The sequence below is a fragment of the Mya arenaria genome, chromosome 9, assembly GCF_026914265.1.
Source record: "Mya arenaria isolate MELC-2E11 chromosome 9, ASM2691426v1".
NCBI lineage: Eukaryota > Metazoa > Mollusca > Bivalvia > Myida > Myidae > Mya > Mya arenaria.
Window position 1 is genome coordinate 22,357,075 of NC_069130.1, and position 21,204 is coordinate 22,378,278.

Here is a 21,204-nt window from a genome sequence, read left to right on the forward strand (position 1 = left end):
CTAGAAAAGTAATATTTTAGTACTAAAAATCATGAGGCATATTTATGTATCGTTTTTGAACATGATAAATAATAACAACTAATATTTTAATACTTGTACTTAAATCATGAAGCAATGTTTTATTTTGTTCTTGAACAACGTGTGTACATACCTGATTCAAACGATAACACCCGCCAAAAGCTAGCAATGTATATAATTATTCCCGTATTTTGAGGTTCACTTTCAGGTAAATAGGTATTTTCTGCGGGATTTTTATAACATCTTCATATATATTTTCAAAGTGACTACATAAGTTGTCAACCAAGAGTAGCTTATTATATCAGAAAACTGTATGCTTTCAATATTTGAGATAAAAAATACTAGATCACTTTTATTTACTTGATTCAAAAAAGGTTATAAATATCGATTTGCATTATAACCTATCCATATATGAGCCGCATCTCGTGATTTAGGGCCGACGGACATATATATCAGTTTTGTTTTTATATTTTGGGTGTATTTTAATTAAATAACATTTCAAAAAGTCGCTCCGATTTTTGTATGAAGATATCACTTATGTTTCGTAAGATACGTGTTGACAAGTAAAAAAATGTATTGCGCATTTTGAATACTTCATTTGACATCATGGGCATGACGTCATAACGAAAACACATTATTATCAATATAACAACTAGATTCCCAAGGCCAATAATCGCCTGATGGGGCTCATATATGAAATAACAATGCAATTTTACGTCTGCTACATTCAGTTTATATATATGTGTGTCTTACAACTAATATATAGAGTAAATATATACTTATATTTATATATTTATTTGGCTTAAATATGAGTTTACGATAGAAACCGTGCAATCAATTTGTTCACAAAAAAACGCCGTTACTTCAGCACGTTAACGTAATAAAAAACATGCTTAAGTCATACCAAAATGAAAAGCAGAGGAAATGATGGTGGTTAACACTGTACTCATTTCGTAAGTTTAAAAGTACAACTTATTTTTTCTTATGACATACGCCAAAAACTCACTTGGTTGAACAGTCGACACTCTATATTCTAGAACATATTTTGTTGATAAACTTATGCGTTGTGGGGGTTTATCAATACTTCAAAATCTCACGTTTTTGTTTAAAACATGTTGATTTCATGAAAGTGTTTAGATAACAAAGCATACTTTAATACTCATATTAAAGCATTTGATCGGGAGCTACAAGCTAAATTAATCATGGATCAATAGTTAAAGCAATCCATCATGTTTCCATTTAGTACTTTATTTTATGATCCATATACGACCAAACGTCAATCAAACATTTCAAATTTGAAAACCTTTTTACCAAACTGATTAGGAATATTTGATTTAATATTAAATGGATCATGTGTATTTTTTAAATGATAACAACATGCCTTACTTATAAACAGAAGTCCCTTATCGCGTTCTTCATACTTTTAAATAGGTAACTTTTAAAAATAGAGTTGTTCAAGTGCATTTAAATCAATATAACACAAGATGAATATTGCAAGACTTTGTTGTTCTTTTCTGTGGTGGATGCATTTTTATTTGATAATGAAAATAGGGTAATACTGTTTAAAAAAGTACCACTTAAAAAGACATGGATTATGACGATATCAACATATTAAAATACTTTCTTTTTTACTATTTAAAGACGTTGTAATGTTCATATCTATTTTAAAGATTAATGGAGCAAGACATTTTTTTTTGAAAAAAAATGTTACCTGACGTTTATTGCACCATTTACACTATTAAATTGAAGTACAAATACCATTTTGTCACGGAGATGAAACAACTATTATTCTTATTTACCATGAGAGTAAAAAGGAGCACTTTTGATGAATACTTTATATCACTAATCATAGTAAAGACATTCAGTTAAATATGTTTAGTAATTGGCGTATAATTGAAAAATGAAACATTATACTGACATAACTCTTGATGGTAAAACAATATGTTTGTTCAGAGAAATTCATTAGTGCCATTTTGTGATGGATTTACTTGTAAGCCATTAGCGTCGTTTGTCTTTGAAAGCATTAAATGTATCTAATTGCGTTCGTCGATATATTGACCTTACAGTTGCTCTTTATGCGACGAATATGTTGTTCTTTCTAGATAATGCATCTCCTATTTTTACTAGCTTGCATTTGTTTGTGTGGATCATTGTGTACAAAGATTGCTTTAGCGTTTGCGTGCGTTTGTCTTTTTTAACTACAAATGCATATACTTTTTACATCTCCGTTTGTTGTTGAATTTTAACACTAAGCACAAACTGTTCATGGAAATAAAACAAAAATCCGAAGCCCATAACGGAACTTCGTTGTTTGCTATTTACGAAGCTGACCCTTATGTCCCCAATTTGAGAGGAAGTCACGTCCATGTTTCACCCCAGATGATATAATGATATTAGGTTTCTACCTCTGCTGGCTGTTAAGGTTATGCACAATAATTACGCAACAAAGGAATTCTTATGTTTGTTGTGTGTTGCTGAATATATTTTCAAAACAATGTTTGCCTTCGATTTACTTTTTATTTCAAAAACAGCACATCACCCCATCAAGCAGAACAAATTAGTGTTTATTAAAAGACGTAACTTGTCAAAAACCCCGAGCTGTGACGAAGTCGTGTTCACATAAACGCCCGGTCGATTCTAATGTCTAAGAAAATTCCTTTCGCCATTCCTTTAAATTTGTTGTTTTTAAGATATTTTTTTCAGCACTTGCAAAGGACACACGCAAATAGGTGTAAACTAAAGTGACGTCAATTTTGTTAACACTTTGGTTCGGTGCAATGTGGTTAAATGTTCTAATGAAATAAAATGAAACTGTAATTCCGACTGGTTAGATACTAATGATATGTTCCAACAACGTAATTAATCGACATGCTGTGTACATGTCTTTAAGTTTATATTTTTTCTGCAAATACATCTTGTTATCCATTAGTTACCTCATAAGATTAAATTTCACGTGCTAAGCAGAAACATGCTCCAAAACTCGGAAAACGAGACGGAAAAACGAAAGCGATGCAATACTGTTCCTATCTCCGGAGAAGCGTTTGTGAACGACTCTTCAAAATAAGGAAGTGAAACTGTCGACGAATGATTCTGTATACATTTTTTTATATTGGTTGTTAAAATCGAGCACATCAATTAATAATTTGAAAAACTGCCATAGTCATGCGACGTAAAGCAATTCATACAGTTATGTTAGTTTATACAAAAGTCTTCCGAAAAATTAGCTTTTACTCAGATTGTCATTTTCGCAAATCAGATGACCTATTCATAAAATGAATAAAGTAGTATTCACTTTACCTTGCAACTATATAAATGTGTGGTTTAAAAACAGTTTTCTCTTTTTGCTCTATCCGCTGAATTGTTGAATCAACGAGCGCTATCAAATACGTTTCCGACACGAATCCATTCTGATTAACTCTGTACACCATTCCCTTGTTAGACATAAATGAGAAGGACAGTCTAGCTCAGTGTTTGTTTGCACGAACCATCAATCCACATGTCACATTGTATTTGTTAAGGGAACTCAGGAACACGCTTCTGGTCAAATAATGAAGGACATGAAATCAATTCCTTATACTGTAAGTTGGGTGTTTCGTGCAAAGTTAAAATAAGGTCTCAAATAAACCATTGTAATCTGCGCTATTTCTGAATGCTTACACTAATTGCTTAAACTTCTATTATTTTCTGTGCTAGTGAAATGATTAAAATATTTAAATTTCACTTTGTCTCGTATGTGTATTTTTACGAGTACTGTATCATTATATTTTTTATCCATTTGTTACGAATATTTTGTAACTTAAATGCAATGCCTGCAAAATTAAAACAAACACATGTATAACAAACAGAAACTTTGACTGATAAACCTTTTACTATTTACCAAAAAATGCATTAATGGAAAATTTTAATTACTTATAACAAGATTGTAACCGTGTATTTAAAAGCTAAAAACGCAAAAACATTAATTGATTTGTGAATGCTAAAATATTCATTGAGATCTACTATAGTCTCATAAGGTCGGAATTTTGTGCTTTATGCACATTGCATTCAAAATAAACTTGGTGTCCCACATAAGAACTATTTTTTTTCGACATGTATTCATCTTTTCGGAATATTAGAACAATATAATTTAATAATGGTCAATCTTAGTGCATCTTAAAGGCAGGGAAGGAAAGGCGTGATCGAACTGATATGAGAACGATGCAGCAAAATAATATGTACTACGGAGATTTTATTCTACCATTGATATTTTTTCTGAATTATTGATCACGAAAAATACTACACTATGGACATATAGGCAAATGAAATAATAAAGGAAAATACTATGATCACAATTTCTTTTTCCACATATTTTTATATCTAATATAAAACTTCTATGAAAAGATATTGAGCTCATTACCCAATCCTAATTTGTAAAATCTAATCTGAATTCAAGTAATTGAGGATAAAGAATATAGTTAAACAAGTTATCAAACATAATTAGATCAGTCAAGACTTCGCAATCTTGTTTCATTTAATTGAAAATAAAGATTTCCAATTTCCTGGTAACTGAATAATTAACAAAGAAGACGTTTGCACTTTTTTGTGAGGAGATTGCAATGACTGCAAAGGAACATTGTCTCATTTGTAAAGAAAACACAAGTCATGACATTTCACTGTCGAATCCATAAGAATACAACTCGTCTTAACGGATTGAATAACTTCCCATGCTATTATGGTTTTTTACATTCGACTTTATTACAGCTTATTACGAGCATAAAACTGTTCTATGATGGCAATTGCCAACAGAGAATTAAGGTTGTTAAAACCATAAATCATAAATCAAGTTAAGACAATTTCCGTATTTAATCAAACATAACTTTTCCAAAGTTAGTGGATTTTTTTTTATTGTATTTATTAATCAATAGTTAACGCTTACTTGTTTTAATCTCTTTAACATATTCCATCAGAAACAGTTATACGGTAATACGGATAAATCGTCATCCTAACACTCAGTGGCGCGGTAATTGATACGTTTAGAACAGTCGTTAACATGAGCCGCATCGCGCCATTTAAGGCCGTCGAACATACATTTCCTTTCATTGTTTTGCTTGGTATTTAAATTAATATATGACTTTTCAGGACGTTATTTAGTCAATTGAACATTTCATGACGATATCACTTTAGTTGCGTAAGACAGACCATGTATTGCGCGTTTAGAATACATGAAGTCATGACGGAGTTCATTAATGAAATGACGTGCAACATTAATGTATAAATGTTACAACTAGCATTAACAGTTAAGTTGTTTATCTAACACGGGGTCTTTATTGAACATAAATAAAGAAAACAATGGATGACTCACTTTTCTGTTTTAAATCAATTAGGCCGCTATAATCATAAACTATAAATGCATTTAATATAAGTTGGGATGAAATCCGTGGTTTCTATTGAAACATGAGTAAACAATCGTTTCTATTGGAATGATACAAAAAGAAATACATAATGACCACTATTTTCCAAAGATTGGATTAATATTTCTTAATGATTTCCAAAAGAAAATGGCGATGCGCAAACAGTTTAACGATCAACACGCGTTTTAGCTCAAGTGAAATTGCGAGTATTTGCATATTGCCGTTGCGGTACGTTTTCATTAAAGTGCGATTGTATAATCATTGTGGTTAATTGTATATGCATCGTTATCAATGATGGCTTTGTAGAAGTTAATCGAGTGTATTTTCGGGTCTTGTCAATGTTTTTGTCATATTAGATCGCTTAAAAAGTCGCAGATCATACTACTCTGATATACATATTAATACTTAATGTTTACAAATACAAGAGAGTCGTATATAATACCAAGAATGAGTATATTATGGCGGTAAAAATATACCATATCGATTGATATGTATGCACGCACTAGGAGAACTCTACAGATCGGAGTAATTAGTGCTTCATAGAAGGTTGTGATCAATTATAGGGATGTCGTGGTCTTTCTCGAACTACTATGCATATCCTCAATTATATAAGATTGATACAGACTCCGTCACATATTAACCAGCGATTAGCTACGCTTTCCAAATATGGTAGTTCGTAGCCACATTCGTGCAGGTGGGCGACAAGCTCGGAGATGGTTACATGCTATTGTATTCCGTTTGTGCCATGAATCTTTTGTTATAACTACATCATGTATTGATATATCTATTAATTTAATTTTCAGTTGAATGGATGATTGTTTCCATCAATTTCCAAGAATAATATGGTGTTGCAAGTTGATTGGAGTAAGATTGCCTTTAAAGGGGCTGCACTCCGTATGAAATAGCGAAAAAAAAGAGAAAATTTTCGAAAACTGACATCAACTTGGTATCGATGCGTACAATAGATTTAAATTTACTAACTGAAGTACCACATAGTTTACAATTAATTTATTTTTCGCAGTTTTTTTTCGTATTTTCCATTATAAAAGATTGCTAGGTATGTCTACCTAGTAGAATTCATTCCTTATGCGTAATTGGCTAGTCGATATTATTACGTGATATTACCAAGTTTGGTATATAGATTAAAATAACGACCGTTTAAGGTTTCTGTATCGAATCTCAGGACAATTTTTTAATAAAATGGTTTACTCTTTGATATCATAATAGCACCAAAAATACCAAAACATAAAAAAAAATATTTCATTATCGAAAAATATACTGGATCACTTGAATATTAATTTAATCAATATCTTGACTAATTAAAGTTAACATACTAGGCAATGCAACGAAATTATTTGTAGAAATGAAATAAGACGCGTATTTTACATCTGATAATAATACTAAATAAAGTAAAGGTATGCTTAATCCTTATATGATTTAGCTTAGAAGTGAGTTCGCTGTAGAACCAGTCATCACATTGTACAGAGGTGTTGTCGCTACCGCAGCACATTTACGAAACAAGAAAGCTGAAGTCAAAACAACAAGCAGAGACAATGATGGCGGTTATTATTCTTTTCATTAAGAAAGCTTTTAAATACAAACAAAGATTTCTTTCTAAAATCATAATATAAAACAGTCGACATTATACTTTTTTGCAAATATCACTTTGTCAATTAAATGCGTTATTGAGGTTTATCAATATTTCAAAATACTAGTCTTATATTTCAAACATGTTTAATATATGACAGTGTTCAAATGACAACGAGTATTTAAATACAAATAGTTGGTAAATTGATCTTGAGCTACAAGCTAAATTATTCATTGGTCAATAATTGTAGCAATCCATCATTTTCCAATTTGATATTTGACTCGGTGTTCCATTACGACCAAATGTCAATCAAACACTTCACATTTCAAAATGGTTTAAGTTAGTTAGATATTTGATTAATTTTAAATGGATAGAGTGTACTGTTTAAATAATTTCACCATGCCTTACTCATACACAGACATCCATTATCGCCCTGTTTATTCTGTCAAAAAGGTACCCATTGATACCTTATCCAATCAATCAGAGAAAAAGCACTCATAAAAATCTATTCAGTAATTGGCATACTATTGAAAATGAAAAATAGAACAATTGACTCTCCCCTTGTTTGTACAACGATATGCTTGCTCAGAAAACAATCAGTATTGCCATTTTGTCATAGATTTACTTGTTAGCCATTAGCGTCGTTTGTCTTTGAAACAAAATATTAAATGCCTGTGATTCCATGCGTCGGTATTATTGATTAAACAATTGCTCATTATTCGACGGTTATGTAGGAATATGAAAGCATTATATCTTCTTTGTTTTAACAGATTTGATTGCATTTTAACACATTATGTGCATACAGTACTACTCATGTATTTGTATGTAATTGTCGTTTTTAACCATATATTTTTTTGATTTCATTAAAGTATTTATTTGTCATTTGGTTGAACAATAATTGGGCTGCAGCTGCCCACAACAAATGGAAGTGCGTGAGGGTCTTTAAAATCACATTAATTTGATGTTTATATTCATATTAACTAGTGTATACATGGTTGCGTTTTACGCATGAATACAGGAATCATTTTGCATTTTGAAACATCACAAAAGCAACATTATTTCCTTCGAAAAAACTGTTTTTTTATTCGCTATTTCAGAACCTAAGTCAAATGCTCCCGATGTGAGTGGAAGTCATGTCTACGTTAAACCCCAGATAATAGTATGATATCGCCAACGAAAGAACAGTTCATATAGATACAATCATTACTAATTTTGTGATTTATGTTTCTGTGTAAGCTTATGGTAAAGTACAATATTGCAATTGTGCTTAATATTATCACAAGGGGTTGTGCATATTAAAGTCATCAGGTATTGATATCACACGATCATCTTTACTAAGGCAATGTAGAATGGTAAGGAATGAAATCTTGAAGTCGTGAATAAAATTAAAGTTAAAGCGTCTTTGGCGTTTACCCAGTGCCATTAAACCGGGTTTATGTTTAAACTTTTTACTATTGAGCTTGTTTCTGTAGCTTTTCGCATAAGTCTTGACAAGATCAAAAGAGACTGCCCAGAAATGAACGGCTCTTTCGGCAAAGATAAATTAATTAGGATATGTTAGGCGTTACTCGATGTTTTGGCTTAATGCTTATACACTGTTACAAAATCGGATATATTTATAGGATGTGGAAAGACAAATGCATGCATTGAAATGGTTTAAGAACCGTTTAAGCATACAAGCTAGGACAAACACTTTCTTGCATTTGGAAACAGTACAAAACCATCCGACATTTTTTTCTCTGAAAGATCATTTGGTAGATAAAGCATACCATTAACTTTCCCACCATCCGTCCAAAATGCCTTGAACTCATGTCAAAGTAAAAACCAAACCATGAATGAACAGACGCTATAACGATAGTAGATAGGTCAAAACGTGCTTATAAATGTTCATTTGGACAGGTAATAAATGTGTTCTATTGATATTAAATGAAAAAACAGCACGCAATAATATTATAATACATTGTTACTTTCGTAAGGTAGCATTCAAGCGCATGCCTCCGCCCGCCAATGGGTTCGCCGGACTGTTTCACATTTAATTTCTAAAAAAAGATCTGGCAACCAATCAACATTTAAGCAGATAACAAACCCGCAAATGTTCAATTTAGTTACAAAAACAACCGCAAACTTTCAATTTAGTCGTGAATTAGTTTTTTAAATGAAATAATTCGCAAATGCGCTGTTCCTCGTATAGAGGTATTCTGTAGGTAATTTGTGCGCAGAACACTATTTCTAATATCTTTTTTTATATATTCTTATCGAAAAGTCGACCCCATGCTGCGCCCGACCTACAGGCTTAATTGGTTAAACATCCAAAAGTTAACATGCACTCATTGATAGAAGACACTCTTAACTTGAGACATGCATATATGGCAAATGACTTCCAAACTATTTACGTTATTTATTTCCTTTTCAGATATAGAGCTTAGGTGTGTTCAATTAGGTTTGTGTGATTAAAACTGGAAAACGACTATCAGACTAATGACAGCTTTAACAAAACCATACCTATTACTATCTGTAAAAAGCCACTTAATGTAGGTCAAATGCATCGGCAGAGGCAGGAGTTGACTGGCAAACGTTATTTTATATCCAATTCTAAGAAAGTCCGAATATAATATCGATTGAATTGGAATATGAGGGGCGGTGGGGGGTGGGGTCTTTTTTGTTTGTATTTAAATATCAAATTGTGAATCCCGGTGTATTCAATACGTATTTTGTCTCCGATATTGACAAGAATGCATTTGGTCACATTAAGATGGCGGTATTTTGGCTCCCTAGACAACCAGGATTGATTCAAAACGTAGTTTGCTATTGATATTCGTCTGATATAATCAGGATGTTGAGGGCTCATAGCCATTCCGACGTGTGATGGAACTTTGATGTTGTAGATCCTCAGACGTTTTAATGATACCGTTCACAAACAGAATGTGTGTTTTTTTTGGTTATGATATGTTTGTATTGTCTCTTGGGACACCCTTTCAGTTCTCCAACATTGTTTCATTGTTAATTCCCCTGTTGCAAAAGCAGATATAGTAACTGACAGCGAAATAAACATTATTTACATATTACATTTTGACAGTAAATAAATGTTTGTACATGTTTCATTTTGGGGGCATTCTTTTTCTAGAGTTGAGTTCATTTATCCTGAAGTGTTTCATTGTTTATTAATTTTAGTATGATAAAAAGATAAGTGACGCAAAAAAATAAAAATAAAAAAAACATGGGATAAATCGCGAGATCTGAGTCCTGGACTAATGGCGTTGCGTCGTTCATTTTCGTGGCGTGATAAATTACTTTACCATTACATCCATAGATGACGCGTCGCAACTAGCGTCAAGAAGGAGAGGACACTTATTCATAATTTGGAAGCAAAAGGCTATGGCGGAAGGGAACAACCACGTTCATTGTGACGATTAAGACACAGATTTCGGAATTGATGACAACATACTTAGATATCAACTGAGTATTGATGAAGTACGACTGAGCAATGGAAAATGTGTACGCATATTCTCGCTGTCTTTAGTGTTTCGTTTGAGCGTTTGTTTAGCTGAGTTCGGTATAACTAAAATGTCTTAAAACAAGGTCAAAGTAACATTTGGATTCGCACTTGTTTTTTTCTTGAAAAACAGAAAGGCATTTTCGTGGAATTGGACGTACTAGGAAAAATTCCATATAGCACACCCATGTCAAATTGGTCAAGTGCGACATTTTGCCGCTTCCATTTTTCTCTATGGTACTGTTTATAAACGAAAAATTCATGTCTTTTTAATCAGGTCAGATAAATATATAATCCTTAAAATTTGTTGTTTTTTTCAGATAAAACTTAATAATCGTAAAATGACATGATTTTTAGAGGAACTACATGCTATCGGTATTTATCATAATTTACTACGCGTCTTGACATCAGTTATCATCGTCACTTGTGCAGAAAAAAAAAGTTTGTATGTACTTTCTACATGAATTCATAATTTAAGATATGAAAAATCAATGATAAGCTTCCAGTCCATGAATAACATCCTTGCTCAATCTCGATTGTTATGGATCAATTTATTTTGGTTGCTTAATTTATGAAAAGCATGCTATTATTCAAAATTTAATACGGGAATAAGAAGCAATTCTTTTAATATTTAATGTCTCTGAATATGTTCTCTTTGCGTGGGAGAGCATTTAAAATGTGAACAACTTTGTTTGAAATTTTGAATCACAATGCACTGTTTCATCTTGACTTATTGTCACGAATGTCTCAGTAATAAATTGAGAGAGACATTAGATTCATGTTATTTTCTAATAACACTATTGTCTTTAATCTCGCTGGCCAGATTTTGTTATTCTCAACGGCACTTAGCGACATAAACTGTTTCTAAAACAGTTCTGACAGCTAACATTTAGAAGCAATTATAGGACTGTTCGGAGGAACAATTTTTATTGGTGTTTTATTCCGTTATTGGCTTTTATTTAACACGTTTTGGTCAACAAAAATGATTACCAAAAACAAAAAAACTTCGCATAGTATAAATGAAATTTTTTTTTTTTCGATAACTGTTTGTGATGTTCTATGAGTAGTATTTTAGGACCTTATTCAGTTTTTATGAGTATTTTATCATTTCCATACCTTTTTATCCAAAGGGAAAGCGATTAACTTACCAACATACATTAAGGCAACCCTTGAATATACCTCCATATTGCATTAGTATCTATATTGCCCCTTATTATCCATGCCAATATCATATTTTCAAATCTAGATAGGATAGGCTCAAATATTAAGTAATGGTTTTACTAAACATAGCAAGCTTTACACAATGAACAATATTAAGAAGTCAAGATTAGACCTTATATATATCTGTTGGTTATGTTTACTCGAAAGCGTCATAGCATTAAAATGTACAAACACGCCTACTCATTTCCCATTGAAAGTTGTTTAAGAGATTGCGAAAAACTACTTATACGAGTACATTTTCATGTTAGCCATATGCGCTGACAAAGTCATCTAGGTATGCGTATAATTTGAATTTAAGCATAACATGTACGATGGCACCAACAAATTGTTGTATGCCACTGACAATATCAGCGAGCTTTAAGTGAATGTTTGCAAATGTTTTATCAAATCCTCTGAGCGTTTTACAAATGTGTAGCTTAACTCTATATATGAACATTGTGTTGTTCAATCTGTGAACGAGTAATGGACCTCGCGTGCGATTAATTGAAACGATAAAGCAACAACTAATCCAGTTCGATATAGTATTTTGAGGCATTCAGTTTTTCTGCCCTTAGAGAGAGTACTGTATATCCCTGTACACAATTTTAATCACTCTCCATTAGAGAACACCATGAAACGAGAATTGATGTATCGATTAAAGATTGTTGCCACACAAATAAGTTTGTTTTATAGAAACACCGTGTATAGATAGAATATCTGTGTGTGTTTTCTTTAAAATAAGTGTTTATTTGCATTCATATTTGAGGATATACTCATGTACAAAGGACGACATGTAAACTATTATAAAAAAGAAGAGATTAGTATGTAGGCCATACTTTTCAAAAATTGCCTTTTACACTTACCGACAAACTGATAGAAATGCCCGCAGACATTCTATGTTAATACGGTATCTCCTGCGTTCATAATTTGTTCATTCTTTTTTGCGTTTCTTAGAATGAATACGTGCATTTTAGGGAAAAAAGTAAAAACAAAAATAATGATACACGCTCTTTAAAGTGTGAGTAAGGTAATACCAACACAATTTATTTTAAAAGTATGGCATTGTTTAAAAAAAACAAACATTAGGCGCCAAATTGAAGACCAGACCGAATATCTAAGAAAGTTTGAAGAGGGAAACTATATTGACCACAGTGTGGTACAAGCTGGCAAGAGAGAAACATATAACAATGCAATGTAGATAGGGTGCTGTATTACAAACACATATCTCCTGACTGGGCTTATTACTCCGGAAAGAGTTAAACATGGATTAAACAGTCATAAAACAGTATTTAAATCATGCAAAAAAACATAAGTTTAAAACATGTGAACATGTCCTCTCGTTCAGACCACAAATTTAAAACACTAGAAAACAACGGATTTCTTCTCGGAAAGTCATTTGTTTTAAAAAAACAAACAAATCGATTGTAACAATTGCGTTAGCGACCACTCCGAAATCATACCATTAACGTAGTAAATCGTGAAGCAACTGACATTAATATGGGGTTCAGGGAGTGTTAACGATTTTTTTCACGACAGTTTTACCATTCCCATTTGGATTCGGGACAAATTTTGCCTGTCGTAAAGATATTCCCATGGTAGCATTTTACCTTTAACCGAATTATTTATTTTCGGTGTTATTCCCATCAGTTGTTATTCAAGCAATACTTTCGGGTAAACCTATGAGAGAACAGAGAGCGTGTTTAGGGCTTGGGAATATATGTTAAAATTATTGAAATAACAGTTTTATAATTGATAACAAAATTAAATTTCAATCATGTACCGACTTATATAATACTTCAATTAGAATTATGTACACGAGTTTCTATTTCAGATTTAGGATATTTTGAACATGAAGGACAATTTTGTTTTTCTCCGAATATTACCGTTTTCTTTGATTACAATTCTCTGGAAATACTGCTCATTATCTAAAAGGCACATACATTCCAACAAGAAAAACACAATGCGATTTATTATTACTCGGTCCATGTCGAAATATGATATTAACAATGGCATATTAAAACTGTATGAATGGCAGATTATTAATAAGAAAAAAAATACTGACGCAAAGTGTAATAGAGAACAGATTAATACAAGACAAAAAGGACCCAAGCAATATTACCTGTTAATAAGAAAAACAGCAGTACACATCAAGCAGGTTTTGGTTTAAGCTTTTTATCAGTTGATGTATGCATAGCGAAGACCTTAGTGATATAGATTAAATCTTGTAAAAAATGCCATATCCTTTTGCCTACATATTCATGTAAACTGTATGGGAGTTTCATAATTACACAATAAATTTAGTGTATGTTTGTTGATATAGCATGCGTTTGTCATTAACCTAAACTTGCTCCGAAAGCTTCGTGGTTAAACGTCTTAATCTAAACCGTTATTTAATTGTATAACTTCCAGAGCATGAGCAAACTAAATATATTGAAGTTGGCTAGTATTCTAATATCAACTTAAGCTCATTTTGTGAGTCAGGCAAATGTTTTTATAGTCCAACCCAGTTGGTTCAGACCCATGGACCGAGGATTATACATCGAGCCTCGGGAAAAATATGATATTCAACAATAAACTTTTAAATAAATACAAGCCGAAACAAATTATTTACTTACTTATTTTATTGAGAATTTTGTATAGATAGTTTAATATTTCGTAAATTCTTGATAAACACTGGCTTAATTAGCCTGAATGTCTGCTTTCAAAAACTGACATTCCTTTTTGATTTTATATAGCCGGAACTCTAGAGCATAATTAAGTTAGCAAGCACTTTGAAATATTCAATAAGGAACGAAATAATCTAATAAAGTGAACAATTTCGTCGTCTACCGTTTAATATTGTAAATAATGAAATTCTATTCTTAATTAAATAGTTTCGATTTCACCTTTTTAGCCCTAAAACCTCTTATCTAAAATTATATAATTGCTAAATGCATTGGCAAGCAATTAATATAAGGTCATCATTCCAGCAAGTCGTAGTGTAGCCAGAGTTGTCATTATCATTGCTATAATTGCTTTGTTTATGCTGATTGGTATGTTTGGTCAGGACTAACGCAAACCTACACACGAAGCAGATCAATGAATGTGCTGAAAATGCATTAGTAACACAGATGTTTAGGTAATACTCGTTTTGGTTGTCCATTTAGCGATTTCCACTAAGGCGACCCAGGTTGGATTTTCACGGCCTGGCCGCATTTGAGTTTGATTTATTGTCACAATCCGGTCAAGAGGGTTTCATCAAGGTACTTCAAGGTACTCCGGTCCGCACCCACACAACAAATTTCAGACTCTCCCGAATCAACGTGCCAACGAGGGCAATTGAATATATATTTTAATAGCTTGTGTCACAATTGTTCTACAATAAAAAAAGTTTACACTTACTAAAAATGTTTTAATTTCCATTCATGAATCTATTGTGACACAACTCGCGTTGATTTTTATCTACCCAGTTAAATATATTTATGGTGATTAATATGATACATGTTTAAATTCCTAGCGAGGCCTGAAATCGGACGAAGAACTTACCCTAATGTTAACCCTTACTTTAACTTGTAGAAGTTTTTACTCATACACATTGTAATTCATAAAAATAATGTTATAACAACTGTTGTCATGAATAAATTTTGGGTAATAACATAACATTTTCTAAAATCTGAGGCAAATTATACGGCCATGTAAGGGTCTTTATAGGGTTGAGACGATAGTAAATCAAAATAATCTATGTGTTGTCTAGACAAATGTGCTATCAGGTTTCGTTCAGTTCTATGTACTCACAGTATATTTGTTATAACTAAAAATGATGATTACTTATAACTAAAGGAAAAAAATGATGCTTTTGCTATATTACATAACCATACATTCTGAAAAATGTCATTGACATAAAAGTCTAATGACAAACTTTTCAACGGCCACACGTGTCGGTATGTGTAAATGTTGGAAGGAAGTCGGAAGTTTAATGTTCTGCCTTCTGTGATATCCAGTAAACAGTCCATAAGAATAATATTTCATAGCCAGTTATTTTGCGTTGTCTGGCGTTTGACCAAAACTGCACTATTGATGAATAATTCTCTTTGTTTTGGATCTAGCGGATTTTTATCATTTGCAGACCAATAGCGCCCATTGTTTTGGTTCTTAATTGAAGATAAGTGTAGTTAACAACCGTGAAGCTAACAATGGTGTACATTCATCGTTGTCAACATTAAAGTCGTTACTGCTCTGGAAGCTAAATTGATATTCTTGTGATATGCTGTATTTGTAATCATTTTTAGCTTTACAACGATGCCATTAATCATGTTGTTAACTTAAATAATGTTCCTAACAATCGGCCCAATATGTTCTATCATATAATGTTACATACGTTTAGTTATTGAAGTTAATACTAAAAGTGCCTGTACTTGAAGAGAATTCATTCACAAAAGAAGTTTGATGGAAACGGTTTATAGACTTTAATGGTTTGTGCGATAGTGTATATGTCTTCTAGCACTTGTTTAAATGGGAAACTGCATGTTGTTTCAAGTCTCAAGTCTTTAAAATGTTTCCAGCAGGTAGTTGGGCAGGTAGACTTAATGAACTACTTGGAATTTATTTAAACCGCGGATATAAAGGCGATATTTTGAAGAGCACATTCCTTCAAGTTTTTGAAAATGAATGCCTGAAACAAAATATAGGGTTTATTATAGCATCCTTTCATAACTAAGCCTTCAGTCCTTTGATTTTTTATGAAGATTTTGCTAATTCATGTTATCTTTAAAACCGTATTTGGACAACAAGTTCTTGGCTGACTCGGAGTGTATTGGCATGTGACTTCATTTTCTTCAAATATTTTACATGTTCAAATCATTCGGAAGGAAAGATTAGCGAATACATGTCGCTTTTTTTATAATGTTTTCCTTATTTGTTCCCAGTTTTAGTACAATGATGCTTTTTATTATGAAACTCTATGATCACACAGTATTAAGCCTTTTATTTTATAAGGCAGACTGTGTGGGATGTTTATAGTTTCTAACAATGACTGCATCGTATCTTTGAGAAGTTTTTGAATTAGGTGCTCTGAATTGTATCCCTCCGTCTGCAGATAGAATAGGGATTTCTAATCATAAAAGTACTCCGTTTACCTATACGTTTATTATTATTTGTTTTATTGATAAGTTTCCTCCAGTTAATGCATACTTTGATAAGATTTACCTTTTGCGTTTTATCCTTATTAAGGATTGTTAGGATAAGAGTGAGGTTTGTGTACATAAACTGGTTTAAACCCCCAGTAAATTTACATTTTACTGACCGTTCCAAGGCGGTACATAACAATTCTTGATAAACATACCTATTTATATATATATATATATATATATATATATATATATATATATATATATATATATATATATATATATATATAGTATTTATGCACTGTGCTGTTTGTGGAGTTTTGTGCAGTTCTTCTTTGTTTATTGTTTGTGATTTTATGTTCTATGTCTTAGTGCCACTAAACCGTGTTTATGTTTAAACGTTTTGCTACTGAACTTGTTTCTGTAGCTTTTTGCATAAATATTTGAATACAACCTACATTATCAGCCAATTAGATTGCAGATATTGCATTCATTGAGTACAACGAATTATCATGAAGAATTTCATCTTTCGCAGGTGTTTGAAGGTCTGCATACTGCCAATCATTCGACACACTTCCCTGCGTGAGATGTTGTTAGTACAATGTGTCAGCCAATAGGGGCTGTATTTTTAGTCAGTTTGATTACCTTAACTAAGAGTTTAATGATTAAGAATAGCTTGATCACGTCGCTCACTTCACCTATTCTCTATCATTAAAATCTTATTTGATGTCATCGAACTATTACATCAGGAATTCTTAATGGATTAGCTGCATTCATTGCTATGTAAAGTGAATTAAAATGTGAGCCATTGGAGTGTGTCGCAAGTCTGAACAGAGCTCTTACTCTCTAACAGTACACTCCATATCATCAAACTTTGGTATGTGGACAAAGTGACTATGGAAAACATCATATTTTTATTACTTGACTTAAAGTCAGAAATTGGAAAGAAATGCTGGAAATTAAGAAGATACGATAATTCCGTTTCCTACAGGAAACTTATTTTTGAATGGGTCTCTATTGTTTACAAAGAGAAAACGTCGAATAGTTCTGTAACTGTTCATCATATTAGTTAAAATATTTAAACACATGCAATATCTATCGTTCTCTTGTAACGTTAAGCAGTTCTTTATGTTCTTTTACAGAAATTGGTTACAATCTAACACTAACTAAGACTGCCGACTAGATATATATTATAAACCCGATTGTGAAAATGTTTACTTATTTTGATGAATTGTAAAATAACCAACGCAATCGATGACGTTAAAGACACATATACACTGTACATGTGTAAGATATCAATCAACACAATGAAGGGCAGTCTAGCCGCAGCGTGTAATTGCACGAACCACCAATCGAGATATCACATTGTGCTTATAAGGGGTTTTAATAAATAAACTTTCTGAACGCAAATGCAGGCCATGAACTTAATTCTTGATACAGAAAGTTTGATGCTATGTCAATTATAACTGTTTTTCGAAGAAATAGATTCGAGAATTACATAGTCTCGACGTCGTTATATTCGTACTTTTTGTTGGTTTGCAAAGTCTGAAACACAATTTTTAACAAAACGAAAACAAAAACGTTTTAGATTATAAAATCAAACTGTAATGTACTAAACATTTGTTGTAAAACGTTATATTTGCCTGAGGATGTGATTTTTTTCATTTTGATTTATCTTTTGTTTCACATATGCCTCACAAAAATTATGTATCATGATTGTATGTCTGATTTATTACGTCCACCACGTAGATTAAGTTTCGAGCACATTACTCAATTGTAATTTGTGAGACTTTATGAAAATAAATACATTAGAAATAATAAAGAAACACAATTTATCACATGAAATTAATATAATGTGTTACAATATTGTGTTATCTTATAAGAAAGCAATATGTTCAATGCCCCTGAGACAACGTGAAGATGAACTTTGTAGCAACCAATGTGGAATTTTGAAATCGTAAAGGATGTTTAATACCGAAAGTAATGATACACTAGCATGTTCAATATAATTATCTTGAAATCATTTTTTTATCAGTTATAATTTATTTCTGATGAAGCAATACACTTTTAGCACTGTCTTAAGTGTGGGAACCTGAGCTTAAACAGATTCAATAAAGCTAGTTGCATTGTGTTTAAGTCGGATCTCTCTCATTCAATAAATTTTGAAGCCTTATTACAGATGAAACCGTGTATATATTCCAGCTGTAGACAGTGTCCTTTTGTATTTCAAGCATGAGTGTCTCCGAATAGTTTATTAAAGGAATTAAGTCCATGGTTGATGTCATTATTAGGGTATTAACGAATGGAAGTTAAGGTGTAAATATTGAATTGTGGGTTAAGTGAAATGCTCGTATTTTGGTTATTTCATACCCCTCATGTTATACAAGTTATAGTTGTGTTGGGTAATATGTTTAAGTTCGCACGTTTAGAAAAAGGAAGGATAACGTAAAAAGTATTACCGGTCTGCTTATAGTAAACCTAAATATATATAAATACATATAACTTTGCGCATCAAGTCAATTTTTCACACTGAAGAGCCAGTATAAAATAGTATCATGGGCTATTGCAGGCTTGTTGCAAATCAGATAGCAACGCGGAAACATCTCGGAGTCGGTCAATCGCCGGATTTCGTTCCAATCACGACTGTTTCTGTTTCTAGGAAGCGCTCGTATTGGTGGGTAATCCTGACTGTGATATAAACTGGAATACCAAGATGTGACACTTTATTTGTGAGTTCATATTGTACATGTAGTATATACTATCTAAATATTTATGTACTGTAATATAATTAAGTAACAAATCATGATGCATATGTTTGTTTTCTGCATATGTTTTTTTTCTGTATATGAAGGCCGAGAACTACACATGTATAAAATAATGTACGTATTTTCTGTTTAAAGTAAATAATCTACTTATAGAAGACATCATTTCTGAGATAAAAAATGATGTTGTCCATTAATTAGGTATATGAATTGTTTGTTTTCAATCTTGTCACAAATCATTTAAACTACGTTTTTATTCAATTTATTAGCATTGATGACTATCTATAGGCACCCCCAAACGTTCTTGTTTGCGTATAATTGTTTCAGCTAAAATTGATAATTAGAGTTCACTGAAATTTGTTATTGTTATTGTAGTACGTTTTATTTTACAACCAATTTTCTTCTGATGAAAATCGCGTAGGATGTTGTTTTATAATACAGTCGACGATATTCAACCTATGAAACATTTCAGTTCTGAACTAATGCTTTAAAGAGGCATATCAATAATTTTAAAATAATTAATTGCTAATTGTTTTTAAAACGTATTTGTTTTCGAACTCATAGGATGCTAGACATTAAATTATTCATTTGTTAATTAAAATTGCCATTATTTCCCATTCAGGCTTTTTGTCAATCAAACAATTAAAATGAAATAAAGTTTATATTCGAATGATTCGTTATTTTATGAATTATTATTCAGGAGTTATTTGATTAATAAATTTGGAACCCAACAATTGTTTTAATGAGAACATGATGCCTTACTCACAAACAGAAATAAATCTCGAACATTAAAGAAGTGATAGGTTTCTTTTCTTTACATATTTCTTCATAAAACAATTGGTGCGTTATGGAGGTATCAAAACCTCAGCAACCATTATTTTGTTCAATTGTAATAAAAACATATTTCATTTAATAAAAATATTCAAATTTTAAAAACGTATTTCAATACAAAAAGTCAATCATTCAATGGGAAGCTAAATGCTACATTATTTATTGAGCAATATATTATTTAACAATCATTATTTTCCAATTTAGTATTTTACTCAGTAGTGCATTAACAATCAAATGCCAATCAAACTTCTCAAATATGATAGCATTTTAATGATATACAAATAGGATGACCTACGTATTTTATTTTATCATTAAATGGAACACATCTATTGTTCTAATGATAACACAATACCATGGGGACCCCAATACAGATATCCTTGATTGCGCTATTCATTTTCGCAAGATTAAGTTCAATTTATTGAAACAATACAACATATGAATATTTCAAAACTGTGCATTTCCTTATTTGTACTGATTTATTTTCTTTTGAGAATGAGATACAAATGTCAATACTTGTTTTATAAAATAGTGGTCAAAAATGTGCACTTCATTTATTTATTTTTTATCTTGACTTTAACTTTATTCTTTTATACTTTTTCACGACAGTTAAACTGTACAAAACATACTGAATATGATTTATTCGCGCCTATCAAGGGTTTATTATTGTTTATTTATAAGAGTGAACATAACCCTATTGATAAATATTTTACATCATCAATCATAGTCAAGGCATTCCTCTAAATATCTCTTTTTACTGGTGTAATATTGGAATTGAAATACAAAAGTTATGTATAATTTTTACATAAAACGATAGGCT

General features: G+C 31.7%; 1 long non-coding RNA gene across 2 annotated transcripts in view; it reads left to right on the forward strand.

Annotated features, from left to right (window-relative positions):
• Positions 1-21,204, forward strand: part of LOC128203758 (uncharacterized) — a 340,403-nt gene that overhangs the window by 181,918 nt on the left and 137,281 nt on the right. The gene's annotated exons all lie outside the window — the stretch shown is intronic.